The 15,035-nt window shown below is 48.9% G+C and overlaps 1 long non-coding RNA gene across 2 annotated transcripts in view; it reads left to right on the forward strand.

Moving 5' to 3' along the window:
- The window catches only part of LOC149871956 (uncharacterized), a 198,277-nt gene that overhangs the window by 118,496 nt on the left and 64,746 nt on the right, over positions 1–15,035 (forward strand). The gene's annotated exons all lie outside the window — the stretch shown is intronic.

The raw sequence follows: 15,035 nt of genomic DNA on the forward strand, positions 1-15,035 counted from the left end.
ATACTCATCATTTGAGCAACAAAGGAAAAAAATTGGGGAAAAAAGGGAAGGTCCATGTTGTCTGAGTTTACTCTGCAGTGCTCCTAAAGATGCACATACGGCTGGCATGCAAAGAGACAATTCCTTGAAATAAACTCAATTAAATGGATTACTCTTTTTACACTCTGTGGGCGTGTCTACACAAGACACTATGTTGCCATTGCAATGACCTATGAGATGTAGCATCAGCAGGCATAAACTGTGATGCTGCTGTTACTATGCAGAAAGACCCATGTGGTGTCAGGACTACACAGTACGGGTGGTTACTGCACAGTCATTTAGTACTTACTAAAGCAAGTGCTAAATGACTGTGCAATAACAACTGCACAGTTGGGTGCACATGTAGATGTGCCCTAACTCTTAGGCAGGAAACCAGTGTAGGAAACCAGTGTTTTTAGTGGAGTACATTTAGCTGTGCTGCAATGTGTCACAGCATAGCTGACTGGTCTGGGGAGGTCAGTAGACATCCTTGGTTACCGCATCTTAATTTGGGGCTTGTCTGCAACTTGGAGAAAATGTGGGTGGGTCCCCTTTTTATGTTTGCAGATGCATTGGGGGTGGGGATCCCTTTGCCAAAGATTTTGCTGTGGCTGTTTGTAAGTGCAGAGCGGGATTTGAACAAAGCCCCATCTCTGCATTTGCAAATGCCTGGAGAAATCCCCTTCAGAAGGATTTCCCCACTTGTCACAGGGGGTGCTTTTCTGAAAGCATAAACACCCACTTGTAGGCATGCACCCTAAAATCTGGACTTCCCCACCTACCCAAATGCATCCCTAGAGGAACATGTCTGGGTAAATAGGGAAGTGAGACAGGAACTCCCAAGGCTTGATAGGGCTGATCCTGCTTTCAAACTCACACAGCCACTGTCTTGGGAAGGCTGGAGAGCCTGGGCAGCTTCATGATGCCTGAACTCTTTTGTCATAAGCAAACAGACGTGAGGCATAATAAACAATTTAATACTACCTTTGTTGCAGCCACGTATTTGAGCATTTGTGGTGAGGCAAAAGGTATATCGGGCTGCCAATTTTTTTATTTTTTTTTATGGCAGCACAAAGGTGGTGTCTGTTTCCACCCTTAAAGTATGCTAGGTTCTTTGCAGGTCCTCTGGGACATGAGTTCTTAGTAGGAACACATCACCATGACAAAGGACACAGTTCCAAGGTAGTACATTACAAAAAAATGTTTTTCTCATACAGCAACAGGACCCAGACTTCAAAACCTCAACCAGTTACCACTTGATTTGTTGCGACGTAAGGAAAAGACATAGGGAATATTTTGCTTGTAACTGAATTTTCTTGTCTTTGTTTTTCTCTCATTTTCCCTGATACTTTTTACATTAGTATTTGGTGGGTGAATTCCACATTCATCTCTGCTACGGTAAAATAATTTTACCTGTGGATTAAATCTCATGGACGTTTCCATGTTTATGTCCCTAAGCCATTATTTCCCCAGAAGAGATTGGAAAATAAAGTCACAGGCACAGCATGCTATTTAATTCAGGTTCATGCTGCTAACACAGGTACAGATTTTTAATATGTTCTCTACCCTGAGGGTATTCTTGAGTATTTCACCTCCAGCTGAAAGGGTAAGAAAGCACCAATAGTGCTTTGGCAATCTATAAGGGATAACATTACATACCAAAATCAGCAAGTAACAGTGCATGCAACTCTTGATTCCTGCTTGCAGCATCATAGGTTTGTAGCAGTTTGCTTTTCTTTTCCAACAATGACCTGCTGTTTTGGTCCATATAGCTCCATAAATTCTTATGGCATATTTTGTTTTGGGTTTTTTTCCTCTCTCTCTTCTAAGGCCAAATATTTAGTACTGTGCACTGAAATCTTTCAACTGGTCCTAAATTTCTGAACCGTCAGTAGACAGAGCTGCTAGTTTAAGGGGAAGAGAATCTTCCTTTCAGAGAAGACATGCACTGTGCTTTCTAATTAAGACTTTTCTTTCTTCTTTTGTTTTGGGTTTCTCCTCTCTTTTGGGCACTGGGCAATTCATCTGTGTGATGCAGACTTACGGGAAACTCATACTCACTATGGGAAACTCCTGGCACTAGCCTGGAGCTCATAATACAACTAGCACTGGATGCAAGGTCTCTAATCAGTTCACCAACTTCTTGTATTTATGCATCCTCTTGCCAGTTGGTGCTCTACTGGGCAAGGTCAGCTAGCACAACTCTGCTGCTGCTCTGTAAAGTAAGGGTGCATAATTTTATTCCATTTGATTGAAAAGCATATGGAATTCTGCATTTTCTTGGTTATATCTTTGTCTGTTGTTGCATACACATAATTCGTGAATTCTGAATCCAAAAGTAAGAAGTACTTACACTCTCTTCTCTTCAAAATACAAGTAAACTGAGCATCATAAATGTGTCTTGTACAAAACCCTATAAAAATGATGTTGTGCAATCAATGCCATCTTTTCACAAAGAAACAAGGCAGGGTGGATCCTGCTTTCCCAGGCTACTGCCAGGCTGCCTGCAGGCCTTTCTGCAGAGCCATGGAGCTGCATGGAGTCTGATGCTTCGCTCCACAGCTGTAGGAGCAGCAAACTTTTAGTTTGCTGTGCCCGAAGTCATTTAAGGTGCATTATGCCACTGAATTTCCTATAACGGCTGGAATTAATGTGCAATACACTGCTGAAGTGTGCAAACACTGGCACCATTGAAGCAGTGCAAACGCATTTAGCTCACTTTAAAGTGTTATGCATACACGCCCCTTATTTTGTCTACACGTGGCCTTAGATTGCTCTCCACTCTGGGCTGATTCCACAGTGCTCTCTGGCTCAAAAGGGAGCCAAATAGCAGCACAAGACACAGCACTGCCTGCAAATACTTGATTCTAACTTGGGGCAGGGCAGGGGTTACCATAAAGAAACCATCTTGGCATTGAGTAAATACTATATTTACATGACATATATTCAACCATATATACACATTGTATGGGAAAAGAATCTCCTGCACATTAAAATTATGTTGTTACATTATTGCATGACACCAGTAAGAAAAAAGAGATCTCCAAATACAAGTAAACTTCTACCTTAAACTGAGGCGATTTTTTCTGTTGGCTTTACTGGGAAACCTATTGGCAAATGAATGTTAAGAGAGAATATTAAGAGATGTTTAGATTTTATATGTTAGAAAAGATCAGATATTTATCCACAAACATTAATTAGAACACAATCAAGTATTCATGAAAAAGTTCACAAAGGTGTTCATAGATTCATAGATTCATAGATGCTAGGGTCGGAAGGGACCTCAATAGATCATCGAGTCCGACCCCCTGCATAAGCAGGAAAGAGTGCTGGGCCTACATTACCCCAGCTAGATACACATCCAACCTTCTCTTGAATACCCCCAGGGTAGGGGAGAGCACCACCTCCCTTGGGAGCCCGTTCCAGAGCTTGGCCACTCGAACTGTGAAGAAGTTCCTCCTAATATCTAATCTAAATCTGCTCTCCTCCAGCTTGTGGCCATTATTTCTTGTAACCCCCGGGGGCGCCTTGGTGAATAAATACTCACCAATTCCCTTCTGTGCCCCCCTGACGAACTTATAGGCAGCCACCAGGTCGCCTCTCAACCTTCTCTTGCGGAGGCTGAAAAGGTCCAGTTTCTCTAATCTCTCCTCATAGGGCTTGGCCTGCAGGCCCTTAACCATACGAGTGGCCCTTCTCTGGACCCTCTCCAGGTTATCCGCATCTTTCTTGAAGTGCGGCGCCCAGAATTGCACGCAGTACTCCAGCTGCGGTCTGACCAGCGCCCGATAGAGGGGAAGTATCACCTCCTTGGACTTATTTGTCATGCATCTGCTGATGCACAATAAAGTGCCATTGGCTTTTCTGATGGTTTCATCACACTGCCGACTCATGTTCATCTTGGAGTCTACTAGGACTCCAAGATCCCTTTCCACTTCCGTACCACCCAGCAGGTCATTTCCTAGGCTGTAGGTGTGCTGGACATTTTTCCTCCCTAGATGCAGCACTTTGCATTTCTCCTTGTTGAACTGCATTCTGTTGTTTTCTGCCCACTTGTCTAACCTGTCCAGGTCTGCTTGCAGCTGTTCCCTGCCCTCCGGCGTGTCCACTTCGCCCCATAGCTTAGTGTCATCTGCAAACTTGGACAGAGTACATTTCACCCCCTCGTCCAAGTCGCTGATGAAGACATTAAAGAGTATCGGTCCAAGCACCGAGCCCTGCGGGACCCCACTGCCCACACTCTTCCAGGTCGAAACCGACCCATCCACCACAACTCTCTGGGTGCGACCCTCCAGCCAATTCTCCACCCACCGGACTGTGCAGTCATCCAAGTCACAGCCCCTTAACTTGTTCACCTGTATGGGGTGGGATACCGTGTCAAAGGCCTTCATGAATCCTGAAAGTTAAGAAGTCAAATAAATGATTATCCATCTAAAGTTTTTTACCATTATTTGCTAGCTCATGATTTGTCATTTCTTCCTCTGTTTAAGAATGTCATTTATATAGCAGATTTTTCAGTCCAACAATTGTGTTTTCTGTAGGTTTAGAAAATAACAGACATGTTTTAAATGCTACTGCAATACAAATACGACAGTTTATAAAGGCTTGCAGTTTATCAGAGACCAGGAATGGTAGTGTATATGAGGTGTGAGTAGGTAATAATATATTGACAAAGGAGACAGTCTCAATTCACAGTCTGAAATTTCTTTCTAAACACCTCCTGGATTCCTAAAGTATTGCAATTTATCATTGCAAGTAAGTTTGCATATTGTTCATTAACTAGGAATGGCGGACAGATCCCTCTATGATCCAAGCTAGAGGCCTACCTGCTGCAGCCTTCCTGGGTCTGGGACAGGCATTCCATAACCCAGTTTGACCCAAATCAGTTAAGTCTGACACTACATTCAACCAGGTTTATCTTAAACCAGTTTCAGCCATTCTGAAACTGGTTTACATGCACTGAACATCTGTTCTGTTACAGGCTTAAACCAGTTTATGTGTAACTTCTGTCCCCAGCCCTGGAGGCACTGCCTCCAGAACCTGAAACCCATTTACCCAGGAAATAGCAGGAGTTTGTGGATATATTTGAAAAGAAAAATTACTTGAAAAAAAGAGAAAAATGATTTGAAAAAAAAGAGAAATCAAATTATAATTGTCCCATTGATCTACAGCTGGGAGTGAAAATCCCTGTGGGACATATTTAAGCTATGTCAGAGCCTAAACCCTCTGCTCTCCATGAGTACACAAAAGAAAACCTGGCCCGGGGTTTTGTATGCAGGGTCACCATACTCACAGTCGCCCTCCGCCGGTCATGTTTGTTTAAAAATAATGATGGGAGTCTCTATCTATGTGTTGTTTATCAGACACTGAACCATATTACTGTCTATAATCAGTGGACTTTTCCCCTCATCCCAGAGCTGCTTGCTTGGTTCATAATGGTACATATATTTACCAAATTTGATCTTCAGGGAGCATGTAACCTGGATTGAATCTGTACTGGGGATGAATGGAAGTCCACTTTTAGAACATAGCATGAGCATTTTGAATACCTAATCATGCCCTTTGGACTTACCAATGTCCCAGCTACTTTCCAACACTTCATCAATGATATGCTATGCAACCAACTGGACCAATTTGTGATTACTTATCTAGATGACATCCTGATTTTCTTGGAAGAACCTAGACAACATGTAACACACATCTGAACAGTACTGAAAAGACAGTGCCAGCATGGCCTGTTCACAAAATGCGTATTTGACCAAATGACAATCAAGTCAAATTGCTCCTGAAATTCCTAGAATTTGCAAATGCTTACAGCAGATTCATTTCAAACAAGTAGTTAGTAAGTAGTAAGTTCCCTCATGATGCTGCTGCAGAAGAACATTCAGTTCTACTGATCCAAGGAGGCCCAGCAAGCATTCAAACCCCTAAAATAGGCCTTCAGCACTGCCCCTGTGCTCACCCATCCAGATCCTGCACTGTTATTTGTGGTAGAGATGGATGCATCTAGCACCACCATTGGTGCAGTGCTCTCCCAATAGCAGGGCCCAAAACAGGCCCTATGACCTTGCACATTCTTTTCTATAAAACTTATTTAAGCCAAACATAATTATAAGATCCTGGATCGGGACTCCAGGCCACAGCAGTTATAGGAGCATGACACAAGATGCAGGTCCTCACAGACCATAAGAATTTAGAACACTTCTGGAAGGTGAAAGTTCTCCATCAGAGGCAGCTATGCTGGGTGCTTTTCTTTCTCCATTTTTATTTCCAAATAATGTACCAACCTCAGTTCAGAAATGGAAAAGCAAATGTGCTATCCTGAAAGATGGATTATGACACTAACCCCGCACAGGTGCCAGCTGAACCCAGCCCTATTCTAAAGCCACATGGTGTCATGAATGCCATGACTTGCTGACCCTACTTCAAGCCACCACCCAATACATTTACCCCCACTTCACCCTGAGAAGCAGACTGTTGTATCCCAACAGTCCCACCAAGTATGGGAGGGGATAATATTCATTCTGGATAGGATCTATGCACCTCTGGTTCTGGCCAGGCTGACTGTACTCTGTATAAGCCACAATTACTGTTAGCAGGTCACCCAGGAAACGAAAAGACCTGTCAACTGATTGCTTGATATTTCTGCATGAAACTGTTCAGACTTTGTCCTCTCCCATGACCTTTGTGCCCTCACTAAAAGACCCACACAGAAACCCTGTGGGCTTCTCCATCCTGTCCCTGTTCCTCACCGCCCACCCCCCCACCTCCCCCCAATCCTGGTCTGCCATTTCCCTAGATATTTATTGTAGAGATGCCTGAATCAAATGGATATTCTATAATATTGACGCTGATGGACTAGTTAACCAAAATGGCCCACTTCATTCCATCGACAGGTCTGCCCTCAGCTAATGACACAGCCCAATTATGAGAGGACCATGTGATTGGCTTTCATGGTCTTCTAAGCCACTTAACAACCAACCGTGAGCTACAGTTCATTTTGCAATTCTGGCACACAATCCTGAATTTTCTGCAAGTCCATGCCCAGCTCTTATCCTCGTGCCACCCACAAACAAAGGGTCAAGTGAAGAGAACACATCAGGTCCCAGAGCAGCAGATCTGGAGCAGCAGCCGCAGAGCCCCCTGCCGACCCCCAGCACAGCCGGAGGTGAGCCGGCTCGTGGTGGGAAGGGGTTAACTCCTCGCTTGCTGGGAGGAGGCCGCTGCCTGGTGCTGGGCCGGGTCAAGCCCCCGCCCAGGCCCCTACTTGGCCCAGTCCCCCAGGGAGCCACACCACCGGAGCCGCGCAAACAGGTTGCGCAAACAGGCGCTCAAGTTAGCGCGGAGTTCGCACAGGAGAGGGCGCGGGAGGGCACGAGACCCTGCCTGCGACCCCCCCAGCCATAGCCAGCCCCAGCCGTAGCCAGCCTACCAGAGGCATGACACGGATGGGCACACGCCGCACCGCGAGGGTCCCCTCAGGCTCTGCGGCCCCCACATCGGGCACCTTAGAAACGGCCACCTGAACGGAGCCCATGGTTCCGGGCTTCATGCAGACGGAGCCCCTGGCTCTTGGCTGCAGGGGCTGCTTGTCCCTTTTTCAGGCTCTGGGGCCTGGGAGCATGGCCACCTCCTCTTGCGGGGTCTGCTCCCTACTGCAGTCTCTGGCGCGCCAGCTGGAGGAGCTCCAGGCCACAGTCCAGAGACTGCGCGCCATCAGGGACTGCGAGCAGAACATAGACTCCTACTGCCAGGCCCTTCTCCCCCGGGAGCCACAGGGGAGAGCTCTGTCTCCCTCCATGACTAAGGAGGACTCTGGGACCTCCCGCTCTGCCCAGTCAGGGGCATGGACCAAGGTGGTCAAGGGCCCCAAGGCCCACCGCACCAAGGCCCCTCCTTTGCCGGAGCTTAGCAACAGGTTCGCACCTCTTGCAGCCCCAGCAGAGCCTGCTCAGTTGCCAGCTCCCGCAGGCAACCCAGGCTCGACCGCAGCTACTGGCCCCGCTCTCCCCAAGTCAAAGCGAAAGGTGTTTGTTGTGGGAGACTCCATCCTGCGGGGCACTGAGGGGGCAATCTGCCGCCCCGACCCCTTAGCCCAGGAAGTCTGCTGCTTCCCAGGGGCCCGCATCCGAGACATTGCGGAGAGGATCCCGCAGCTCCTCCGGCCCACAGACCACTATCCCATGCTCCTTATTCACGTGGGCACCAATGACACAGCTCGGAGCATCCCCAGCCAGGTCATGAGGTGCTACAGGGAGTTGGGAGCGGGGCTTAGGGGTCTGGGAGCTCAGGTGGTGTTTTCATCGATCCTCCCAGTCTTGGGCTATGGGCTAAGGAGGGAGAGGAGGATCCATGCAGTGAACCAAAGACTGCAGAGCTGATGTCATCGGGAAGGCTTTGGCTTCCATGACCACAGCCCGCTCTTTGGCGAGAGAGGCAGCGAGCTGCTGGGAAGAGATGGCCTCCACCTCTCTCCCCTGGGGAGGAGGCTCTTCTCAGCCAGGCTGGCTGACCTGCTCCACCGGGCTTTAAAATAAGCCTGCTGGGGAATGGGGGGACTACTGCCACTGCTGGCCCGCTGAGCGACCCTTGCAAAGCCAGCGGACCAAGGCACTTAAGGGAGCCCACCCCTGGCACAATCTGTGGGCAAGGCAAGAGCCCCTAAGGGCACACTTGCCTGCCTGTACACTAATGCCAGGAGCCTCGGCAACAAGCAGGAGGAGCTTGTCCTCCTGCTCAGTGCAAAGAAATATGATGTCATTGGGATAATGGAGACCTGGTGGGACTCCACCCATGACTGGACCACGGGTATAGAGGGCTATACCCTGTACAGGAGGGATCGTGTTGACAAAAGGGGCGGGGGTGTAGCTCTCTATGTGAAGGAAAGCTACATGTCCCTGCAAGCTGATGTTGGAAACCAGCATGGACAGCTGGAGATCCTCTGGGTAAAAATTCGTGGGGAATATGGCACAGGGGACACAACGGTGGGAGTCTACTACAGACCTCCCACTCAAAGTCACGAGCTTGACCAGGAATTCGCCCGGGTACTGACTGACGCCGCTTGCTCCAGGGCCTTGGTTGTCATGGGTGACTTCAATTACCCAGACATCTTGTGGGAAGATCACTCAGCAAAATCCGAGCGGTCGCAAAGCTTTCTCTCATGCGTGGATGACCTCTACCTGACTCAAGAAGTCTACGGGCCGACGAGAGGCAAAGCACTGCTCGACCTGGTACTGGCTACGGGGGATGACCTAATTGGTGACCTAGTGATCAACGGCAAGCTGGGTGACAGCGACCACGAGCTGATCACCTTCACCATCCGCCATAAAGCTGGCAAGTCAGTCAGCAACACAGAAGTCCTTGACTTCAGAAAAGCCGACTTTGACAAGCTCAAGAGGCTTGTCGGTCAAGCCCTCAGGGACCATGACCCCAGGGAAATGGGAGTTCAAGAACAGTGGTTGCTTCTCAGAAGCGATCCTCAATGCACAAGCTAAATCTATTCCAACATGGAGGAAAGGCAGCAAGAAGGCACAGCAGCCCCCCTGGCTCTCCAGGGACCTAGCGGACCTCCTGTGGCTAAAAAGGAAAGCCTACAAAGGATGGAGGATGGGATTCACCTCTATGGAGGATTACTCTGCGCTGATCCAGTCCTGCAGGGAACAAACCAGGAAAGCCAAGGCTGCAACTGAACTCCAACTAGCTTCAGGCATCAAGGACAACAAAAAGTCCTTTTTCAGGTATGTGGGGAGCCAGAGGAAAAGCAAGGGCAATGTTGGACCCCTGCTAAACCAGATGGGGCAACTGACAACTGACGCCCAGGAAAAAGCCAACCTATTAAATAGGTACTTTGCGTCAGTCTTTCATCAGCCCCATGGGACGCCCATGCCTGCTATGGGTGAGGGGGATCCCCTACCCTCCATAAATGCTGACCTCGTGAAGGAACACCTTCAGGAGCTGGATACCTTCAAGTCAGCTGGCCCTGACAATCTGCACCCCAGGGTACTCAAGGAGCTGGCGAGCGTCATAGCCCAGCCCCTGGTGTGGATCTTTGAAATCTCCTGGCACTCTGGTGTAGTGCCCGAAGACTGGAAGAAGGCCAATGTGGTGCCGATCTTCAAGAAAGAGAGGAGAGTGGATCCAGCTAACTACAGGCGCATTAGCCTGACTTCTATCCTGGGGAAGATCTTAGAAAAGTTTATTAAGGAGGCCATCCTTAATGGACTGGCCCAGGCTAACATCCTAAGGGATAGCCAGCACGGATTTGTTGTGGGTAGGTCTTGTTTGACCAATCTCATTTCCTTCTATGACCAGGTGACCTATCACCTGGACCAGGGACAAGAGATTGATGTCATATATCTTGACTTCAAAAAAGCCTTTGATCTGGTATCCCACGATCACCTCTTGGCCAAACTGGCCAGTTGTGGCCTTGGCTCCACCACGATCCGCTGGCTGGGAAACTGGCTCCGTGGTCGGACCCAGAGGGTTGTAATCGATGGCAGTCACTCATCGTGGTGCCCTGTGACCAGTGAGGTCCCTCAAGGCTCTGTCCTGGGACACATACTGTTCAACATCTTCATTAACGATGTGGACATTGGGGTCAGGAGTGGACTGGCCAAGTTCGCCGATGACACCAAACTTTGGGGCAAAGCATCCACGCCAGAAGATAGGCGGGTGATCCAGGCTGACCTGGACAAGCTCAGCAAATGGGCGGACGAGAACCTGATGGTGTTTAACACCGAAAAATGCAAGGTTCTCCACCTTGGGAGGAAAAACCTGCAGCACCCTTATAGGCTCGGCAGTGCTACGTTGGTTAGCACTACAGAAGAAAGAGACTTGGGGGTCATCATTGACCACAAGATGAACATGAGCCTGTAATGCGATGCTGCGGTTAATAAAGCGACCAAAATGCTGGCTTGCATCCATAGATGCTTCTCGAGCAAATCCCAGGACGTCATTCTCCCCTTGTACTCGGCCTTGGTGAGGCCGCAGCTGGAGTACTGCGTCCAGTTTTGGGCTCCACAATTCAAAAAGGATGTGGAGAAGCTTGAGAGAGTCCAGAGGAGAGCATGATCAGCGGTCAGGAAAACAGATCTTATGATGACAGGCTGAGAGCCATGGGACTCTTTAGCCTGGAAAAGCATAGGCTCAGGGGTGATCTGATGGCCACCTATAAGTTTATCAGGGGTGACCACCAGGATCTGGGGGAACGTTTGTTCACCAGAGCGCCCCAAGGGATGACTAGGTCAAACGGTTATAAACTCCTGCAAGACCATTTCAGGCTGGACATAAGGAAGAATTTCTTTACTGTCCAAGCCCCCAAGGTCTGGAACAGTCTGCCAGCAGAGGTGGTTCAGGCACCTACATTGAACACCTTCAAGAGTAAATTGGATGCTTATCTTGCTGGGAACCTATGACCCCAGCTGACTTCCTGCCCTTTGGGCAGGGGGCTGGACTCGATGATCTCCCGAGGTCCCTTCCAGCCCTAATGTCTATGAAATCTATGAAATCTGTGCTATTGCTTCAATTTCCAGTGAGACAACTGGAATCTTCTTTTAAAACTTGTCAGATTCACCTATAACAACTCCAAGTGTGCCTCAACTGGACAAATGCCCTTCTTTGCCAAATATGGCTTCACCCCTGGCTACACCCCAGCTTACACATCATGTCTGATAACCTTTCACCTATAGACTAGGTACAATATGTACAGGAAGTCCTAAGGGAACTAAAAGGCCAGTTGGAAAAGGCAAAGGAGGCATACAGACAGCATGCAGACCAACATCGGCAACAGGGGCCTGCTTACTCAGTAGGACAGAAAGTATGGCTGTCAACAGAATACCTCTGCATCCACCAGTCCTCAGAGAAACTGGATCACACGTACATTGTCCCCTTCTGTATCAGTCATCAAATAAATGTGGTTACCTTTGAATTGCAGCTCCCCCAACACTGAAAATCCACCCAGTCTTTCCCTTTTTGTCGTTTAAGCACTACACAGAAAACACACTCCCTTACTGACCCTAACCTCATCCACAATCTGTAGTGTTACATGGCCGAGAAGAGTACATGATCAAAGACATCCTGAACTCAAGATGGTAGGAAGGGAAATTACAGTACCTAGTAGACTGGCAGGAGTACAGACTGGGAGGAATGCATATGGGAATCCATAGAAAGCATCTGTGCCCCATATCTAGTAAAGAACTTCCACAAGGACCACCCAGGAAAACTCAGACCAGGTAGAAGAGGTTGTTTGGGGGGGGTATTGAGTGGAATAATGTGAGGTTGTGGCCTCAAACTTGGGGCCTCGGGCTGCCCAGCACAGTGGCTCACTGCAACACTAGAGCAGATACATATAGCCAGGACCACCCCCATGTGGGCCTAGACACTGGGCTAGACAAGGTCAGATGACTTTTAACTCCTTCCCATACAAACCTCTGACCCAAAGGGGAAGGATCTGGGGAACAGAGCTCAACCTTTTGTCTAGGCTGTTGCACCCTTGGCTTATGTTGCTACTGATTAATGGAGTCCTTGGATACCTGACCCAGCTAGTCTTCTGACCTTATGATCTGCATGACTCTCTGGATCCCTGACTTGGTTTTCCAGACAGCTCTCCTAGCTTCTGACTTCCTGGCCTGTTCTGACTCTGAGGTGACCCCCAGACCTGGCCACCCACAGTCTAGTGTGATTTTTATACTTACAACCAGAATGTGAAAAGAATGAAGGGCATAAAGATGAAGTGTGATATTAAAAGATTGTTATGAACAGGGAGGCTAGGATTTAGCTAGGTACGGCATTATAGACTAGCCTAATATTGAGGCTGTTGGTGTCAAGCCACTATTTTCTTATGAAAAAAGAATTACCTTAGAAAAGAAATGACATTTTATTACAACATCAAAGAACACATCTTCTAAAGGCTCCTTCAGTGAAATGGGATCATTTGGAATTTCACTGTTTACTTCCACAGAACAGCTTGGAAAATGGAGCCCAATTGATTCTACTTATTAGTGATGGTATCTGAATGTGCGCCTTATGGACACATCCGGACGAGCATGCATAAGAATGAAAAAAATGTTCTCCACACTGCATATTTGCAGTGCAGGCTCAAAGAATAACACCTAGATACCCAGATATGAAAAAATACCCCAGGGGAAAAAAGCAGGGAAGGTTACGGACTTGGACTGTGCCCTGAGGTAAGTGGGAAGTTGATCCTCCAGAGAGATGCTCTGGTTTCTGGCCAGATCATCTCTATATCAGCATGCGAGGCATGCATCCTTAGTGTGCTGGGATAAGCAGAAGCGTGGCAATAAGGATCAGGACACGGGCACTGTCAGGGGTAAATAAGGACTGTGGAGGGGTGGTTGTATGTGTGGGGGAGGGTTGTGCTTGTGTGGGAGGACTGTGGGGGGTTGGGGGGGGCTAGCTGGGGGGTATGGGTCCTCCAGAGGGCCCACAGCTCTCCTCCACAGGGGCAGCAGCTGTGGGGTGCTTAGGGCCTGTTGTTGTTGGAGCCCCTCTGTGGTTTTGCACAGCCCTGACTGGCTCAGAGCCAGCACTGCCTGTGCCACTCATTATGGATGTGGCTCAGCTCTGCACGGTGCTATGTGCATTTCTGCAGCCCTGGGCTACTTGCACTATCACCCAGGGGCTGGCACCAGTCATGGGGACCATGTGTCATGTAAGGCTGGGTCCTACCTGCATGGGCCCTACACACTGCTGGGCTGGGCTGGTTCCATGGAGGCAGGGCTCGGCCCAGAATGACACACAGTCCCTGCAAGCAGTGCCGGCCTCCAGGTGACAGCATGAGTGGCCTGGGGCTACAGAAAGCTGCATGATACCACACTGTACTGTGCCATGCTACACCAGGCTGGACTGCACCTGTGACAAGCAACACAAGTAGCACCAGCTCTGAGGTGATTGGGGCCGTGTTGCACCATGGGGGAGCTCCAGCAGCAGTGGGCCCTGAGCACCCCATGGCTGCTGCTGCTGCAGGGGTGCTGTGGCCCTGTGGAGGGAAGCTGGCACCCTCCTGGTGGGTGGTATGGGCCCTGCAGATGGGGCTGTGGACCAGCAGGGGGGAGCTCCCTCATACAGTCCCCCCACATCCACAGTCCCCCCAGAATCCCTCAATACCTACCCACACACTGACCTGCACCCCTCCACATTCCTCTACACCACCCACACATCCCCCCACACTGCTTCCCACCCACTCCTGCAAACCCCACATCCCCCATCATGCACACATTGTGTGATAAGAAAACCAAAAGTGAATATCAAACGATATAGATCTTTAGATTTTATTCTATTATGATGATGGAGATGCTAGCAGGCTTCCAAACTGCTTTAACATTGTACATATAGAAATAAAACATTGCCCAACTGATCTCTTCCCCCCCTCCCATATATATAGGGAGAGAGAGTGGCCTTTTGCTCTAATTCTGGAAGAATATGAATATTGGGGTATTTTAAAGAGTGAATTTGGGATTTTTCTATCACAGATTTTGCAGTTTTTAAACAGGGAACACCAGAATTCCTGCTGGTGAGGCAAGTGGCAACACCCAGGCACAGGAGCCTGTTCAGGGCTGGCACCTGGGACCCAACTGGAGGTGACTGACCTCCTGGCCACTTGGGGCCAGTAGAATGCTTTGACAGTTCAAAGCAGGCCACTGCATTGAGAACATCTTCTGGGTGATAGCTGCTCAGATGGCTGGGTGGCAGCACACATGGCAGTAGTGCTGCACAAAGGCCAACTGTGCAGCCAGAGCCCGTTGACTGCTGGCTCAGAGGTGCAGTTGCCTCTGCTGTGGCTATGCAGTCCTTTTCCAGGTCTAGCAGGTGCATGGCCTTGGGGCCACATGCTGTTGCAGGTGGCAGCAGGTCGTAGCCAGTCAATAGCCTCCATTGCCAGACTGCTACAGTGGGTAGAGGGTGCAGGGAACTCTCAGTTAGGGCTACTTCAGTTGTTCAGCTGGTACAAGGGGCAGCATCTTCAGATAGCAAGTGGCCAGGGAGCAAGTAGCCCTGAG

Source organism: Crocodylus siamensis, chromosome 2 (assembly GCF_052110815.1).
Source record: "Crocodylus siamensis isolate JL-2025a chromosome 2, ASM5211081v1, whole genome shotgun sequence".
In the NCBI taxonomy this organism is placed as follows: domain Eukaryota; kingdom Metazoa; phylum Chordata; order Crocodylia; family Crocodylidae; genus Crocodylus; species Crocodylus siamensis.